Source organism: Coregonus lavaretus (assembly GCF_964263955.1).
Source record: "Coregonus lavaretus genome assembly, contig: SUPER_35_unloc_3, whole genome shotgun sequence".
Taxonomy (NCBI): Eukaryota; Metazoa; Chordata; class Actinopteri; order Salmoniformes; family Salmonidae; genus Coregonus; species Coregonus lavaretus.
Genome location: NW_028167179.1, coordinates 158,264 through 176,243, shown reverse-complemented (window position 1 = coordinate 176,243; position 17,980 = coordinate 158,264).

The following is a 17,980-nucleotide window of genomic DNA, read 5'->3' as shown; positions in this document are numbered from 1 at the left end:
CCACTGCACTGAGGCTAGGAAACACTGTCACCCCCGATAAATCTACGATAATCGAGAATATCAATAAGCATTTTGCTACGGCTGGCCATGCTTTCCACTTGGCTACCCCTACCCCGGCCACCAGCTCTGCACCCTCCGCTGCAACTTGCCCCCACATCTCCTTCACCCAAATACAGATAGCTGATGTCCTGAAAGAGCTGCTAAATCTGGACCCCGCCGAAATTGTCGCAACCCCTATTACTAGCCTGTTCAATCTGTCTTTCGTTCGTCTGAGATCCCCAGAGATTTGGAAAGCTGCCGCGGTCATCCCCCTCTTCGAGCTGGTCATGGGTGCACCTCAGCCACGCTCAATGTCCTAAACGATATGATAACCGCGATCGATAAAAGACAGTAATGTGCAGCCGTCTTCATCGACCTGGCCAAGGCTTTTGACTCTGTCAATCACTGCATTCTTATTGGCAGACTAAATAGCCTTGGTTTCTCAAATGACTGCCTCACCTGGTTCACCAACTACTTCTCAGATAGAGTTCAATGTGTCAAATCGGAGGGCCTGTAGTCTGGACCTCTAGCAGTCTCTAAGGGGGTGCCACAGGGTTCAAATCTCGGGCCGACTCTATTCTCTGTGTATATCAATGATGTCGCTCTTGCTGCTGGTGACTCTCAGATCTACCTCTACGCAGACGACACCATTTTGTATACATCTGGCCCTTCACTGGACACTGTGTGAACAAACCTCCAAACGAGCTTCAATGCCATACAACACTCCTTCCGTGGCCTCCAACTGCTCTTAAACGCTAGTAAAACTAAATGCATGCTCTTCAATCGAACGCTGCTTGCACCCGCCCGCCCGATTAGATTCACTACTCTCGGCGGGTCTGACTTAGAATATGTGGACAACTACAAATACCTAGGTGTCTGGTTAGACCGTAAACTCTCCTTCCAGACTCACATTAAGCATCTCCAATCCAAAGCTAAATCTAGAATCGGCTTCCTATTTCGCAACAAAGCCTCCTTCACTCATGCTGCTAAACATGCCCTCGTAAAACTGACTATCCTACCGATCCTTGACTTCGGCGATGTCATTTACAAAATAGCTTCCAACACTCTACTCAGCAAATTGGATGTAGTCTATCACAGTGCCATCTGTTTTGTCACCAAAGCCCCATATACTACCCACCATTGTGACCTGTACACTCTCGTTGGCTGGCCCTCACTACATATTCGTCGCCAAACCCACTGGCTCCAGGTCAACTATAAATCACTTCTAGGCAAATCCCCGCCTTATCTTAGATCATTGGTCACCATAGCAACACCCACCCGTAGTATGCGTTCCAGCAGGTATATCTCACTGGTCATCCCCAAAGCCAACACCTCCTTTGGCCGCCATTCCTTCCAGTTCTCTGCTGCATATAGCTGGAACGGACTGCAAACATCTCTGAAGCTGGAGACACTTATCTCCCTCACTAACTTTAAACATCAGTTGTCAGAGCAGCTTACCGATCACTGCACCTGTACACAGCCCATCTGTAATTAGCCCACCCAACTACCTCATCCCCATATTGTGATTTACATTGTTATTTATTTTGCTAATTGTGTGTTACAGCAAATAAGGTGATACAATGTTAGATCATGATATTATCTATTCAGTAGATTGAGTAGTTAAGGGAGACAGAAGCTCACCTTCCAGCCTAGGTCACTAAAGCTCACATATAATTCATGTCTCTTACAAGCCTGACGCCCACTGTTGACATGGCTGTGATCTGAAAGGGATCAAAAAATATGTTATGAGACAGGACAGACTGTCAAGCATGCTTTGGATGCATTGGATTTAAAATAAAGACACAATTAAATGTAAACGCAAGTTAAGTAATTTTGTAATTTGGATGAACTATCCCTTTAAACTCTGCAAAAACAAGCTTAACAACAACACCAAAAACCAGTGTTGTCCCCTGACCTTGTATGACCTCACCATGTATACTGGGCAGGGGACGGTCATATTTGGGCTTCTTCTTGCGGGGGTTGGGATTCAGGGCGCGACAGGGGGCCTGGCTGGCCCTGAAGAAGGTCACCATGAAGGGCTGTTTGGAGCAGGGGCCCCTTCGACCCACCAAGCCTACCCACCCAGCTGACAAGGACTGGTCTGATAGAGAGAAAACAATGTGTGTGTGTGTTTGTGTGTGTGTGCGTGTGCGTGTGCGTGTGCGTGTGCGTGTGTGTGAGAGAGAGAGAGTGATACAATCTTGAGGTACACCAAAACAGCATATCTCAATTTCTATGTATTTACTAAACAATTACAAATACTATATGACATTACATAATATAATAATAAGCCATTTAGCAGACGCTTTTATCCAAAGCAACTTACAGTCATGCGTGCATACATTTTTTTTGTGTATGGGTGGTCCCGGGGATCGAACCCACTACCTTGGCGTTACAAGCGCCGTGCTCTACCAGCTGAGCTACAGAGGACCACTGCACAGGTATTGGTGTAGTATTCTGAGTTAACTTGCCTCTTTATTCAATGGTATAATAATCAAGAAATCCACTTTGTGGGAAATACCCTCCCCATCTGCAGAGCATTTCCTGACCCTGACCATAGTATTAACTCTTTGAGGCTCACCCTCCTCTGTGTCCACATAGAGACTGCAGGGGTGCAGGACGTGACAAATAAACTCGAAACTGGGAATGTTTACTGGTTGCTCATGAGGTCAAGGGGAAGTCAATGTGTGGAATAAATGTAACTAGTTGTGGAAAATATTCTAGATCAAGAAAAATAAGGTAAGGAGCAAGCGCTGCATGCATATTATGTGTGCCAAACAGGTGCTGCGTAGATTACAATATAATTTTCGGACCTTTTGGAACAACGTAAACAACAATAACTACATTATAAGCGTACCAGAGAGTTTGTTGTAACGTTTTTTTGCTAAGCCTTTATTACAGCAAAGACTAAAAACAGTCACATTCATTTGTGAATGCAATTTCCGAAATGGAACGGCTTATTGTTTAAGCTAATTATTCTAAGCTCGCTTTATTTTATTTTAAAACTAACATGCTTGATTGCATTTCAAATCATGAATGACTCATATGCTGTGTGATGACATGAACGAATGAAAGATTAATTGATACAGTAGCCTATATAAGCATTGAAATATAGGCCTAAATAAGTTACAGTATTAAGACTAAACAGGATATGCTCTTAGGCCTACAGCTCGGGCTGCTATACTAAGCCTACTAATGATAATGGCAATACTTATTATAATGATGATCATAATAATATTAGTAATAATAACAATAAGAAGGATATCAAGAAAAAGCAGGGTTATTATTATTATAATTATTATTAATTCTGACACTTTGGAACAATGTAAACAACACTAAATTAATTATAAAGATACCAGAGAGGCTGTTCTAGCGAAAAAAAAGTGTAAAGCCTTTATTACAGCAAAGCAAAGATTAAAAACAGCCGAATTTGTGAAATCGTTTACTTGACATGTTGTTGTGTGAGCCTTGGTGCTCACCGAACCATTAGGCTATTAAACAAACACTCAAACAGGCAACAGAAGCAGGATCTGACTTATTTCTGTAGATATACAGTTGAAGTCAGAAGTTTACATACACTTAGGTTGGAGTCATTAAAACTCGTTTTTCAACCACTCCACACATTTCTTGTTAACAAACTATAGTTTTGGCAAGTTGGTTAGGACATCTACTTTGTGCATGACACAAGTAATCTTTCCAACAATTGTTTACAGACAGATTATTTCACTTATAATTCACTGTATCACAATTCCAGTGGGTCAGAAGTTTACATACACTAAGTTGACTGTGCCTTTAAACAGCTTGGAAAATTCCAGAAAATGATGTCATGGCTTTAGAAGCTTCTTATAGGCTAATTGACATAATTTGAGTCAATTCTCTGGCTGGAGGTAAGCAGGAGGTAAGCTACATGTAGTGTTGAGTAAAGCTTAACCATGTGTTAGATCGTAGGTAGGTAGTTAGCTGTAGTTAGGTATTGTATTTATTGTAGGTTAGTATTGTTGTTATTGTAGGTTTCCATGGGTAATTGTGGGTTAGTATCGAGGCACGAGGCTAGCTAGCTAGCGGGTAGCTACTGGTAACGATTAGCAACGCTGGAGAGCTGGTTCCAATGGTAATGTAGTCCTAGCCAACGTTTAACTTTTGCTTAACCATGTATTAGATCGTAGGTAGGTAGTTAGCTGTAGTTAGGTATTGTATTTACTGTAGGTTAGTATTGTTGTTATTGTAGGTTTCCGTGGGTAATTGTGGGTTAGTATCGAGGCACGAGGCTAGCTAGCTAGCGGGTAGCTACAGGTAACGATTAGCAACGCTGGAGAGCTGGTTCCAATGGTAATGTAGTCCTAGCCAACGTTTAACTTTTGCTTAACCATGTATTAGATCGTAGGTAGGTAGTTAGCTGTAGTTAGGTATTGTATTTATTGTAGGTTGGTGCTGTTGTTATTGTAGGTTTCCGTGGGTAGTTGTAGGTTAGTATCGAGGCACGAGGCTAGCTAGCTAGCGGGTAGCTACTGGTAACGATTAGCAACGCTGGAGAGCTGGTTCCAACGTTTAATTTTTTTTTTTTTTTTTGCTGCGTTGTGAAGGGAACTCGACACGGACTTGAATTGTCTGTTTGGTGTGCTGACACACTCTTGGCAGTTTGTTGTGGCCAGGTGTTGATGCTAAGTTGTGTGCTAATGGATGCTAGCTTGCAGGTTGGCTACGGCGTCATAGCTAGGCTTCGTGGGTTGTTGTGGGTAGTTACTGTGTCTTGGCAGTGTCCTCGGCCGTGCCGGCTGTAGCACGAAGCTAGCTAGCTAGCCGTTCTTCAAACAGAGTCAACACAGTGGCCATTGCTAGCTACCCAACATGACCAGCTGGCTGTACTGTAGTAGCTAACCACAATATACTTGTCCTAGCTAGCCAACGTCTAATCATTGCTGCGTCATGAAAGGAACTTGACACAGACACGAATGATCTGTTTAGTGTGTTATCACATTATTGGTGGTTTGTTGTGACCAAGTGTTGGTGCTAAACGGTGTGTTATTGTTATTGGATGCTAGTCTGCTAGTTGGCTATGGTGTCATAGTTGGCTAGCTGAACAAAGTGGGTTGAGTCTATTCCTTTAAACATTGAACCGCTGTGGTTCACAACAATTCTGATTTCCAAAGGCGGAAGTTGGGAGAGTTTTTTGTTCGGGTGGTTCAGTGAAACAATTTTAGTTTCTGAGGTAGAAGTTTTTGGTGAGGGAGGCCCTGCTCTCTCCGCTCCCAGATGCTTAGTCCATTTCATTCCGATCTCCTCTGCATTTTTGTAGCCATTTGCTACAGCCTGTCAACTATGCCTCTGCCTATCCCTGTTCTCTCCTCTCTGCACAGGCTACACAAACGCACCACACCGCGTGGCTGCTGCCTCTCCAACCTGGTGGTCCCTGCACGCACCACCCACGTGGAGTTCCAGGTCGCAGGCAGCCTCTGGAACTGCCGTTCTGCTGCCAACAAAGCTGACTTCATCCCAGCCTATGCCAACCTCCAGTCCCTCGACTTCCTGGCGCTGACGGAAACATGGATCACCACTGAAAACACCGCTACTCCTACTGCTCTCTCCTCGTCTGACCATGTGTTCTCGCATACCCCGAGAGCATCTGGTCAGAGGGGTGGTGGTACAGGAATCCTCATCTCTCCCAAGTGGACATTCTCAATTTTTCCCCTAACCCATCTGTCTATCTCCTCATTTGAATTCCATGCTGTCACAGTCACTAGCCCATTTAAGCTTAATATCCTTGTCATCTATCGCCCTCCAGGTTCCCTTGGAGAGTTCATCAATGAGCTTGACGCCTTGATAAGTTCCTTCCCTGAGGATGGCTCACCCCTCACAGTTTTGGGGGATTTCAACCTCCCTATGTCCACATTTGACTCATTTCTCTCTGCCTCCTTCTTTCCACTCCTCTCCTCTTTTGACCTCACCCTCTCACCGTCCCCCCCTACTCACAAGGCAGGCAATACACTTGACCTCATCTTCACTAGATGCTGCTCCTCTACTAATCTCACTGCAACTCCCCTCCATGTCTCCGACCACTACTTTGTTTCCTTTTCTCTCTCACTCTCCTCCCACACTACTCACTCTGCCCCTACACAGATGGTAATGCGCCGCCGCAACCTTCGCTCTCTCTCTCCCACTACTCTCTCCTCTTCCATCCTATCATCTCTTCCCTCTGCTCAATCCTTCTCCCTCCAATCTCCTGATTCTGCCTCCTCAACCCTCCTCTCCTCCCTTTCTGCATCCTTTGACTCTCTGTGTCCCCTATCCTCCCGGCCGGCTCGGTCCTCCCCTAGTTTAGAAAACTAAACTCCCTGCCGACCTGGCATCTTTTCACTCCCTCCTCTCTACATTTTCTTCATCTGTTTCTGCTGCTAAGGCCACCTTCTACCACTCTAAATTCCAAGCATCTGCCTCTAACCCTAGGAAGCTCTTTGCCACATTTTCCTCCCTCCTGAATCCCCCCCCCCCCCCCCCCCCTCTCTCTCTGTGGATGACTTCGTCAACCACTTTGAAAAGAAGGTTGACGACATCCGATCCTCGTTTGTTAAGTCTAATGACACTGCTGGTCCTGCTCACACTGCCCTACCCTATGCTTTGACTTCTTTCTCCCCTCTCTCTCCAGATAAAATCCTGCGACTTGTGACTGCAGGCCGCCCAACAACCTGCCCGCTTGACCCCATCCCCTCCTCCCTTCTCCAGACCATCTCCGGTGACCTTCTCCCCTACCTCACCTCGCTGATCAACTCATCCTTGACCGCTGGCCATGTCCCTTCCGTCTTCAAGAGAGCGAGAGTTACTCCCCTTCTCAAAAAACCAACACTCGACCCCACTGATGTCAACAACTACAGACCAGTATCCCTTCTTTCTTTTCTTTCCAAAACTATTGAGCGTGCCGTCTTTAGCCAACTCTCTTGCTATCTCTCTCAGAATGACCTTCTTGATCCAAACCAATCAGGTTTCAGGACTGGTCATTCAACTGAGACTGCTCTTCTCTGTGTCACGGAGACTCTCCGCACTGCTAAAGCTAACTCTCTCTCCTCTGCTCTTGTCCTTCTAGACCTGTCTGCTGCCTTTGATACTGTGAACCATCAGATCCTCCTCTCCACCCTCTCCGAGATGGGCATCTCCGGCGCGGCTCACTCCTGGATTGCGTCCTACCTGACCGGTCGCTCCTACCAAGTGGCGTGGCGGGAAGCTGTCTCCGCACCACGTGCTCTCACCACTGGTGTCCCCCAGGGATCGGTTCTGGGCCCTCTCCTTTTCTCCCTATACACCAAGTCACTTGGCTCTGTCATATCCTCACATGGCCTTTCCTATCATTGCTACGCTGACGATACACAACTAATCTTCTCCTTTCCCCCTTCTGATAACCAGGTGGCGAATCGCATCTCTGCATGTCTGGCAGACATATCAGTATGGATGACGGATCACCACCTCAAGCTGAACCCTGGCAAGACGGAGCTGCTCTTCCTCCCGGGGAAGGACTGCCCGTTCCATGATCTCGCCATCACGGTTGACAACTCCGCTGTGTCCTCCTCCCAGAGTGCGAAGAGCCTAGGCGTGACCCTGGACAACACCCTGTCGTTCTCCGCCAACATCAAGGCGGTGACCCGCTCCTGCAGGTTCATGCTCTACAACATTCGGAGAGTGCGACCCTGCCTTACACAGGAAGCGGCGCAGGTCCTGGTCCAGGAACTTGTCATCTCCCGTCTGGACTACTGCAACTCGCTGTTGGCTGGGCTCCCTGCCTGTGCCATTAAACCCCTACAACTCATCCAGAATGCCGCAGCCCGTCTGGTGTTCAACCTTCCCAAGTTCTCTCACGTCACCCCCCTCCTCCGCACACTCCACTGGCTTCCAGTTGAAGCTCGCATCCGCTACAAGACCATGGTGCTTGCCTATGGAGCAGTGAGGGGAACGGCACCTCTGTACCTTCAGGCTCTGATCAGTCCCTACACCCAAACGAGGACATTGCGTTCATCCACCTCTGGCCTGCTGGCTCCCCTTCCTCTGCGGAAGCATAGCTCCCGCTCAGCCCAGTCAAAACTGTTCGCTGCTCTGGCACCCCAATGGTGGAACAAGCTCCCTCACGACGCCAGGACAGCGGAGTCACTCACCACCTTCCGGAGACATTTGAAACCCCACCTCTTTAAGGAATACCTGGGATAGGATAAAGTATTCCTTCTAACCCCCCCCCCCCCCCCCCCCAAATTGTAAAGTGGTTATCCCACTGGCTATAGGGTGAACGCACCAATTTGTGAGTCGCTCTGGCTAAGAGCGTCTGCTAAATGACGTTAATGTGCCCTTGAGCAAGGCACTTAACCCTAATTGCTCCTGTAAGTCGCTCTGGTTAAGAGCGTCTGCTAAATGACTAAAATGTAAATTGGAGGTGTACCTGTGGATGTATTTCAAAGCCTACCTTCAAACTCAGTGCCTCTTTGCTTGACATCATGTGAAAATCAAAATAAATCAGCCAAGACCTCAGAAAATGTTCTTTAGACCTCCACAAGTCTGGTTCATTCTTGGAAGCAATTTCCAAACGCCTGAAGGTACCACGTTCATCTGTACAAACAATAGTACACAAGTATAAACACCATGGGACCACGCAGCCATCATACCGTACATGAAGGAGGCGCGTTCTGTCTCCTAGAGATGAACGTACTTTGGTGCGAAAAGTGCAAATCAATCCCAGAACAACAGCAAAGGACCTTGTGAAGATGCTGGAGGAAACAGGTACAAAGGTATATATATCCACAGTAAAACGAGTCCTATATCGACATAACCTGAAAGGCCGCTCAGCAAGGAAGAAGCCACTGCTCCAAAACCGCCATAAAAATGCCAGGCTACGGTTTGCAACTGCACATGGGGACAAAGACTGTACTTTTTGGAGAAATGTCCTCTGGTCTGATGAAACAAAAATAGAACTGTTTGGCCATAATGACCATCGTTATGTTTGGAGGAAAAGGGGGGGTCTTGCAAGCCGAAGAACACCATCCCAACCGTGAAGCACGGGGGTGGCAGCATCATGCTGTGGGGGTACTTTGCTGCAGGAGGGACTGGTGCACTTCACAAAATAGATGGCATCATGAGGAAGGAAAATTATGTGGATATATTGAAGCAACATCTCAAGACATCAGTCAGGAAGTTAAAGCTTGGTCGCAAATGGGTCTTCCAAATGGACAATGACCCCAAGCATACTTCCAAAGTTGTGGCAAAATGGCTTAAGAACAACAAAGTCAAGGTAATGGAGTGGCCATCACAAAGCCCTGACCTCAATCCTATAGAACATTTGTTGGCAGAACTGAAAAAGCGGATGTGAGCAAGGAGGCCTACAAACCTGACTCAGTTACACCAGCTCTGTCAGGAGGAATGGGCCAAAATTCACCCAACTTATTGTGGGAAGCTTGTGGAAGGCTACCCGAAATGTTTGACCCAAGTTAAACAATTTAAAGGCAATGCTACCAAATACTAATTGAGTGTATGTAAACTTCTGACCCATTGGGAATGTGATGAAATAAATAAAAGCAGATATAAATAATTCTCTCTACTATTATTCTGACATTTCACATTCTTAAAATAAAGTGGTGATCCTAACTGACCTAAGACAGGGAATTTATACTAGGATTAAATGTTAGTAATGGTGAAAAACTGAGTTTAAATGTATTTGCTAATGTGTATGTTAACTTCCGACTTCAACTGTATATGGATCATTTATAAAGCCAGGCACATTTAACAGTTAAGCTATTGATTATTGACCTAATTAAGTCGGGGTTTCCTCTCCTCACTTTTCTTTGACAATAAGGCAAGGGCTGGTTTCTCATCTCTTCATTCTGCTGCTGCCTCCGCCACATTGTTCTCAACAACAATACGCAGATTAAATGTGCTATTATGCACATAGCAACATGGTCTAGGAAAAGGCACCAATTCAACAGAGCACTGATGTGTTTCAGAACTGCAGACAGTGACCACTATCCAACGCGGGAGAAAGTGCATTTGTTATAAAATGATATTATTTTTATTCTTGCACCATTGTTCTTATGTAATATAACCATATGCAATTTCAGTAACACTTCTTAGAGTGATGGACTGTGCCATCCCCACGGCCTCCACAATGGATTAGTCCACTCAGACTGGCGCGAATCAGACAGGTGTTTTGTACACCATGATATTTGTACATTAATTTTTTCCTACTGCTCCGCTAAAGAAATATTGGTCGACCAACAGCCTATCGACCAAACAATCGACCAGTCGAATAAATGGGGTCAACCCAACTAGCTATATAATCTTCCAGAACGATGAGTAGGTGTGTCCAAACTTTTGACTGTTACTGTACATACAGTATATCTATATTGCATAGTTATAACCCTTAACTAATACTGTTTACATGTGTGCATATCTTTGTCTTATAGAACCACAACAATAAGATTCCAAGTTATTCGGATTACCACAATCATATAAACATCCTCAAATACAAACAGCTGTGTCTGCATGTGTGCGTGTGGTGGTGACCAAGTGTTTAGTATGGGCCTCAACATCATGTTCTAACCGGACAGCACTATAGTGCGCAGAACCAAACCAATCAGTTATAAGTATATAGCGGGTGAGGGCATTCACAGCCAACCGCTCAGACGGGTGAGGGCATACTAGCCAGCTGTTTTACGTGGTCTTTCTAGCTGGATTTAGTGACTAACAGTATTTTACATGGTCTGTCATTTCTTTAGCGACCAATAGTTTTTACAGTCATTGTGATAACTATAAACTTTTATACTAACATCACCAATCTGAGGTAAAATGGATGTGTAATTCCACTACATTTTATGGGGTGAAAATGCAGGCTTGTAGTAACACAAACTGTCCACAGTCCACATTCGGGAAATTAGCGGAATATACAATAATTTACTATGCAAAAATAATTCAACATGTCAACTTAAGATGATAGTATACAGTATGTTGCCCACTCACAAACTATTGCAACAATGACATCTATTTCTCACTCATTTAACCATTTGGAGAGTAAAATAATGCTCTCAAACACAATTTAACTGGTCGCTGTAGACTAGAGCCTCCATAGTCTGTGCAGCAGCCTGAACGTTTGACGTCCCTACCTTTTTAGGTTTCTTTTCATGTCTAGTCCATTGTACTGGCCTGTGTGAGGTGTAGTAGTTTGATGCATCTTCTTGCTTTGCTTAGTTTTTGTCACCTGAAAATTCAGTCTCAGCCAACAATTGTTGATATCCTTCATTCCTTACCTGACCCTTACAGACACAGATACCGGACCCAAAGACATTCAAGCAGCACTTTGACAGCAAGCATCCCAAGTCCCCAATACCTCCAGAGCTGGTTGCTGTTGAGGCTTAAAAGACCACACACACACACAATGGACCTACAGCTGGGATAAGATGCTCTCATCATTCAGACTCACAGTATACATGTTAGCAGCAAATTCTTGCCCTATGCTTCAACTGTATTTCATATGGCTCAATATGTGGAAATGTTGTCACTCATCGCCTTTCATGTTGTGATTCACAGACACACGATGACCACGATTTGAGCGCTGCAACTGGGACTGAATGGCGTCAAGGGACAAAACACTGAGACCCCTGGACACGGGTGGGGGAATATTTGTGTTACAATGACCTAAAAGGGGGGGGGGGGGGGTTGGTTCTGCGCACTAATCATTTCTGCTTTCTTTGACAATGGTGTCATAGTGGAAAGGATTTGTTAGTTGCCCAAGACTGAGCCTTGTTCTGCCTGTAAAAGGCCCTGGTCGAAACAATGCCAAAATCACTTTTGATAGTCTCCGGGTCCATGTTGTAACAATTGTTTTTTGCATTTGACCATTTACAATAAATGTAGCAATATATATGAAAGCATTCCTCTGCCTGTTTGATCCATTCTGAAGGAAAGCAGTGACTACGTTTTGTGTGTGTGAGAGAATATGTATGCCTTCTAATGCTAGCAGAAAATCGTTACTTCCGAATGCAAGTTAAACGCCATTCCGTCTATACTGATACCAGACAAATGTATACTTATAAGTATTTTCAAATGTATTTCCAATATACTGCAATGCTATGTAGCTGAAGAGGGGTGACACTGTCTAGGATAGGAGTGTCGATCAGTTTCTGGAGGTCTGTGTTCACTGGCATTTACTCTCACATCTGCATCAAATCAACCTCTACAAGAAATATTCTAGTTTATTTTATTACAAATATAGTAGTACACAATCCTCCAGAAATCTGTTGACAATGACACATTCCTGTGTATTGGATCCTCTGTATATAGAAAAACGGCAAAAAAAAGATAATTTGGTATTTTCCATTGCTACTAACGTACAGTGGGGGAAAAAAGTATTTAGTCAGCCACCAATTGTGCAAGTTCTCCCACTTAAAAAGATGAGAGAGGCCTGTAATTTTCATCATAGGTACACGTCAACTATGACAGACAAAATGAGGAAAAAAAATCCAGAAAATCGCATTGTAGGATTTTTTATGAATTTATTTGCAAATTATGGTGGAAAATAAGTATTTGGTCAATAACAAACGTTTCTCAATACTTTGTTATATACCCTTTGTTGGCAATGACACAGGTCAAACGTTTTCTGTAAGTCTTCACAAGGTTTTCACACACTGTTGCTGGTATTTTGGCCCATTCCTCCATGCAGATCTCCTCTAGAGCAGTGACGTTTCGGGGCTGTCGCTGGGCAGCACGGACTTTCAACTCCCTCCAAAGATTTTCTATGGGGTTGAGATCTGGAGACTGGTTAGGCCACTCCAGGACCTTGAAATGCTTCTTACGAAGCCACTCCTTCGTTGCCAGGGCGGTGTGTTTGGGATCATTGTCATTGTCATGCTGAAAGACCCAGCCACGTTTCATCTTCAATGCCCTTGCTGATGGAAGGAGGTTTTCACTCAAAATCTCACAATACCTGGCCCCATTAATTATTTCCTTTACACGGATCAGTCGTCCTGGTCCCTTTGCAGAAAAACAGCCCCAAAGCATGATGTTTCCACCCCCATGCTTCACAGTAGGTATGGTGTTCTTTGGATGCAACTCAGCATTCTTTGTCCTCCAAACACGACGAGTTGAGTTTTTACCAAAAAGTTAAATTTTGGTTTCATCTGACCATATGACATTCTCCCAATCCTCTTCTGGATCATCCAAATGCACTCTAGCAAACTTCAGAGGGGCCTGGACATGTACTGGCTTAAGCAGGGGGACACGTCTGGCACTGCAGGATTTGAGTCCCTGGCGGCGTAGTGTGTTACTGATGGTAGGCTTTGTTACTTTGGTCCCAGCTCTCTGCAGGTCATTCACTAGGTCCCCCCGTGTGGTTCTGGGATTTTTGTTCACCGTTCTTGTGATCATTTTGACCCCACGGGGTGAGATCTTGCGTGGAGCCCCAGATCGAGGGAGATTATCAGTGGTCTTGTATGTCTTCCATTTCCTAATAATTGCTCCCACAGTTGATTTCTTCAAACCAAGCTGCTTACCTATTGCAGATTCAGTCTTCCCAGCCTGGTGCAGGTCTACCATTTTGTTTCTGGTGTCCTTTGACAGCTCTTTGGTCTTGGCCATAGTGGAGTTTGGAGTGTGACTGTTTGAGGTTGTGGACAGGTGTCTTTTATACTGATAACAAGTTCAAAAAGGTGCCATTAATACAGGTAACGAGTGGAGGACAGAGGAGCCTCTTAAAGAAGAAGTTACAGGTCTGTAAGAGCCAGAAATCTTGCTTGTTTGTAGGTGACCAAATACTTATTTTCCACCATAATTTGCAAATAAATTCATTAAAAATCCTACAATGTGATTTTCTGGAGAAAAAAATTCTCAATTTGTCTGTCATAGTTGACGTGTACCTATGATGAAAATTACAGGCCTCTCTCATCTTTTTAAGTGGGAGAACTTGCACAATTGGTGGCTGACTAAATACTTTATTTCCCCACTGTATGCTGGTTAAAAGTATAATTAAAGAAATGCACACATTTTTTTGCCACGCATATATAGTCCATATATTTAGCATTTTAATTGAACCATGTGTAGTACATCTAATAGAGACAATGAGAAATTCATGGTTCAACAAGACAACATAGCCATCAAAAGGGTAGAAATTTTGCATTGCACTTATGTCACAGTACTTTACAGCTTTGATTGGATACATAGAATATATGACAAAGGGTGATGTAATTATCTGAATTACTGTAGATTTGAATAGTTTAATCAGGAGTGAAGTATGGTTATAAGTCCAATGTGAAAATCTCAATTGAGGATTTCTTTATGAAGGAGGTGTTATTCATATACCCTTCTCACACTAAATAATCTATATATTATACTGAACAAAAATATAAATGCAACATGTAAAGTGTTGGTCCCATGTTTCATGAGCTGAAATAAAAGATCCCAGAAATGTTCAGTTCGCACAAAAAGCTTATTTCTCTCAGAATTGGTGCACCAATTTGTTTACATCCCTGTTAGTGAGTATTTCTCCTTTGCCAAGATAATCCATCCACCTGACAGGTGTGGCATATCAAGAAGCTGATTAAACAGCACACCTTGTGCTGGGGACAATAACAGGCCACTTTAAAATGTGCAGTTTTGTCACACGACACAATGTCACAGATGTCTCAAGTTTTGAGGGAGCGTGCAGTTGGCATGCTGACTGCAGGAATGGCCACCAGAGCTGTTGCAAGATAATTTAATGTTCATTTCTCTACCAATGTCGTTTTAGAGAATTTGGCCGTAAGTGCAACTGGCCTCACAACCGCAGACCACGTGTAACCACGCCAGCCCCTCCACATCCGGCTTATTCACCTGCGGGATCGTCTGAGATCAGACACCTGGATAGCTGATGAAACTGTGGGATTGCACAACTGAAGAATATCTGCACAAACTGTAAGAAAAAGTCACAGGGAAGCCCATCTGCGTGCTCGTTGTACTCACCAAGGTCTTGACCTGACTGCAGTTCGGCATCGTAACTGACTTCAGTGGGCAAATGCTCACCTTCGATGGCCCCTGGCACGCTGAATAAGTGTGCCCTTCACGGATGAATCTCGCGTTGCGTTGCCGAGTGGTTTGCTGATGTCAATGTTGTGAACAGAGTGCCCCATGGTGGCAGTGGGATTACGGTATGGGCAGGCATAAGCTACGGACAACAAACACAATTGTATTTTATCGATGGCAATTTGAATGCACAGAGATACCGTGACGAGATCTTGAGGCCCATTGTTGTGCCATTCAACAGCTGCCATCACCTCATATTTCAGCATAATAATGCACAGTCCCATGTCGCAAGGATCTGTACACAATTCCTGGGAGCTGAAAATGTCACAATTCTTCCATGGCCTGCATATTCACAAGACATCTCACCCATTGAGCATGTTTGGAATGCTCTGGATCGACGTGCATGACAGCGTGTTCCAGTTCCTGCCAGTATCCAGCAACTTCGCAAAACCATCGAAGAGGAGTGGGTCAACATTCTACAGGCCTCAATCAACAGCTTGATCAACTCTATGCTAAGGAGATGTGTCCCGCTGCATGAGGCAAATGGGGGTCACACCAGATACTGACTGGTTTTCTGATCCACGCACCTATCTTTATTTAAAAAGGTATCTGTGACCAACAGATGCACATCTGCATTCCCAGTCATGTTAAATCCATAGATTAGGGCCTAAGGAATATATTTTAATTGACTGATTTCCTTATATGAACTGTAACACAGTAAATCTTTGAAATTGTTGCGTTTATATTTTTGTTCAGTGTAGATACATACTATTTATACACATATTGCCAGATTATTGCTATCAACTACTGGCTGCAAGGTATATTACCCAGTTTGTATCTTTTGGAACAATGGTAGTCAAGTTTATAAAAATGATGTAGAATATATGGGCTACCACAGGTGTCACAGGCAGCCACAGGTCTTGACCACCATGTTACGATGCTTCTTTAGGATCACATTGTTGTTGTCGTCGTAGAAGAGTCCGGAGATGGGACTGAGCTTGGTGGGTGCGCAGCACGCTTTGGGAACCTCGTCCGGCTTCAGAAGGTGAACCTGCCATGAAAAAAGGTCAATCAGACTTATTTATACATGCACTTTTATATAATCAATGATACTATCCTGTTTATAAAAGAGATATGGATTATTATTATGCAGATACTTCAGTGCTCTCCTACCTCAGTGGGCTGTGGCTTTGCCCCCCTTGTCTGAATTTGGTCAATATATTTTAAACCGTGTTGTCTGTGCTCCACAATACTTTATTATCCACTGAGTCAAAGCCTAGACTTTCAGAAGTTCAACAACAACTTCCATGAAACATGCTAAAACATTTCAATGGGCCATTGACCTAGCTAGTGACTTAAAAAGAACATTTGGTATTTTTGTTTTATATTATACCAACAACATAGGAAATCCTCTGGTGACAAAATAGGGTCAATATAATTAGAATGATGAGTAGGAATGGCATTTTTATAGAATTCTAATGGTAAGCATAGAGTTCCAAACTCATTTCTATGGCAACACAGCTGTCAATTTTGTAAACAACAATTTTCAAAAATATGTGTTGCCAAGAGACATCTAACCGATAGAACATCTCGGCGTTCTATTGAACGTTTTCTGTTCGAAAACAACAACAACTTCAGTTTGCTGTTCAACAACAACAAACTTGACAGATTTTTGAGACCTGAGACTGAAAGATCGACTGGAAAATGCCTGGGTGCTTTTCAAAATTGGTGGGGAGAGTGCGTGGACGTCGGCGGTCTACTGCGTCGACAGGTTGTTCAAATTCATTTGTGGATTGTTTTTGTCTTTTTCCGTTTTGCAGGGTTCGCAATCGTCGGGAGGTGGACAGCGACATCGACTTCGAAGAGGTTGAGTTTAAACTTCTTATTTTACCACATTTAACAATATAAATGTAATTTGTGAAATGTTGTGTATTTCTGTAATCCATACTTGCAAGCTAACGTTGACTTTAGTGACTTTTGCTAAGAGATGCACTTTTGAACTAGTAGTACTAGCTAGCTCGCTACGTTTTACATCCTAACATTTTTTTGTTTGTATTCCAATGTTCCTAATTTTAGAATCAACTGTCCTGGATGAGGTCCAGTTGGTTGTGCCATTGGATGATGTGCCAGATGTACCACTGCTGCCAGCCATCCTTGAGGAGGTGCCAGATGTGCCGACTATCCTTGAGGTACAATTTTCAGAAAGTTTAATGTTTGAAAAGTATCCCAGATATTCAATTTGTGTCACTTTGACATTCTAAAAATCTTTGTTGTCTGCTTTCTGCTTTAGGAGGCCACTGGTAATTGGCAGTTGATACCGATTAGGTTTAGCTCCCTGTACTGTGGGCCTGTTGTGATCAGGGTAAGAGACCCACACACACAGTCACATCACTGTTGCAATGTTTGCTGTTTCTAACCTGAATGTATTGTAATGTCAACCCCCTCTTGTGCAGAACAATGCCGGTCCGGTGGCTAAAGCTTGGAGAACTTTCCAGTTCATCAGCCCCATTATCACCTACATGCGTGGGGGATCCCAGGTATGTGTCTTTGTCACTACCTAATCCTAATCTACATCGTCAGTGTCATGTGATCTTGATGGAAATATGTTACAGCGATGGCTGATGTTGTTTTGTTGTTTCACTCCACAGCAGGTGGTGGTGAGGATGCACCATGCGAGTAGGGTTCGAGGCCTGGAGACTCAACTGGTGTGGGCCATCTCCAAGGAGACACACAGACTTAGTCCAGAGGGCATCCCCTACTGTGCCACCAAGGTTCAGTCCATCTCTTGGATCCAGGTAAGATGTAAATACTACTGAATTAGTATTAGATTAGGCTTTTCTTCACTTATTCCGTTTGGCCTTAACATGTCGTTTCTCTCTGTCAGTATGTGGCTGGCAGGGTGACCCAGTATGCGTCTCACCTCCGC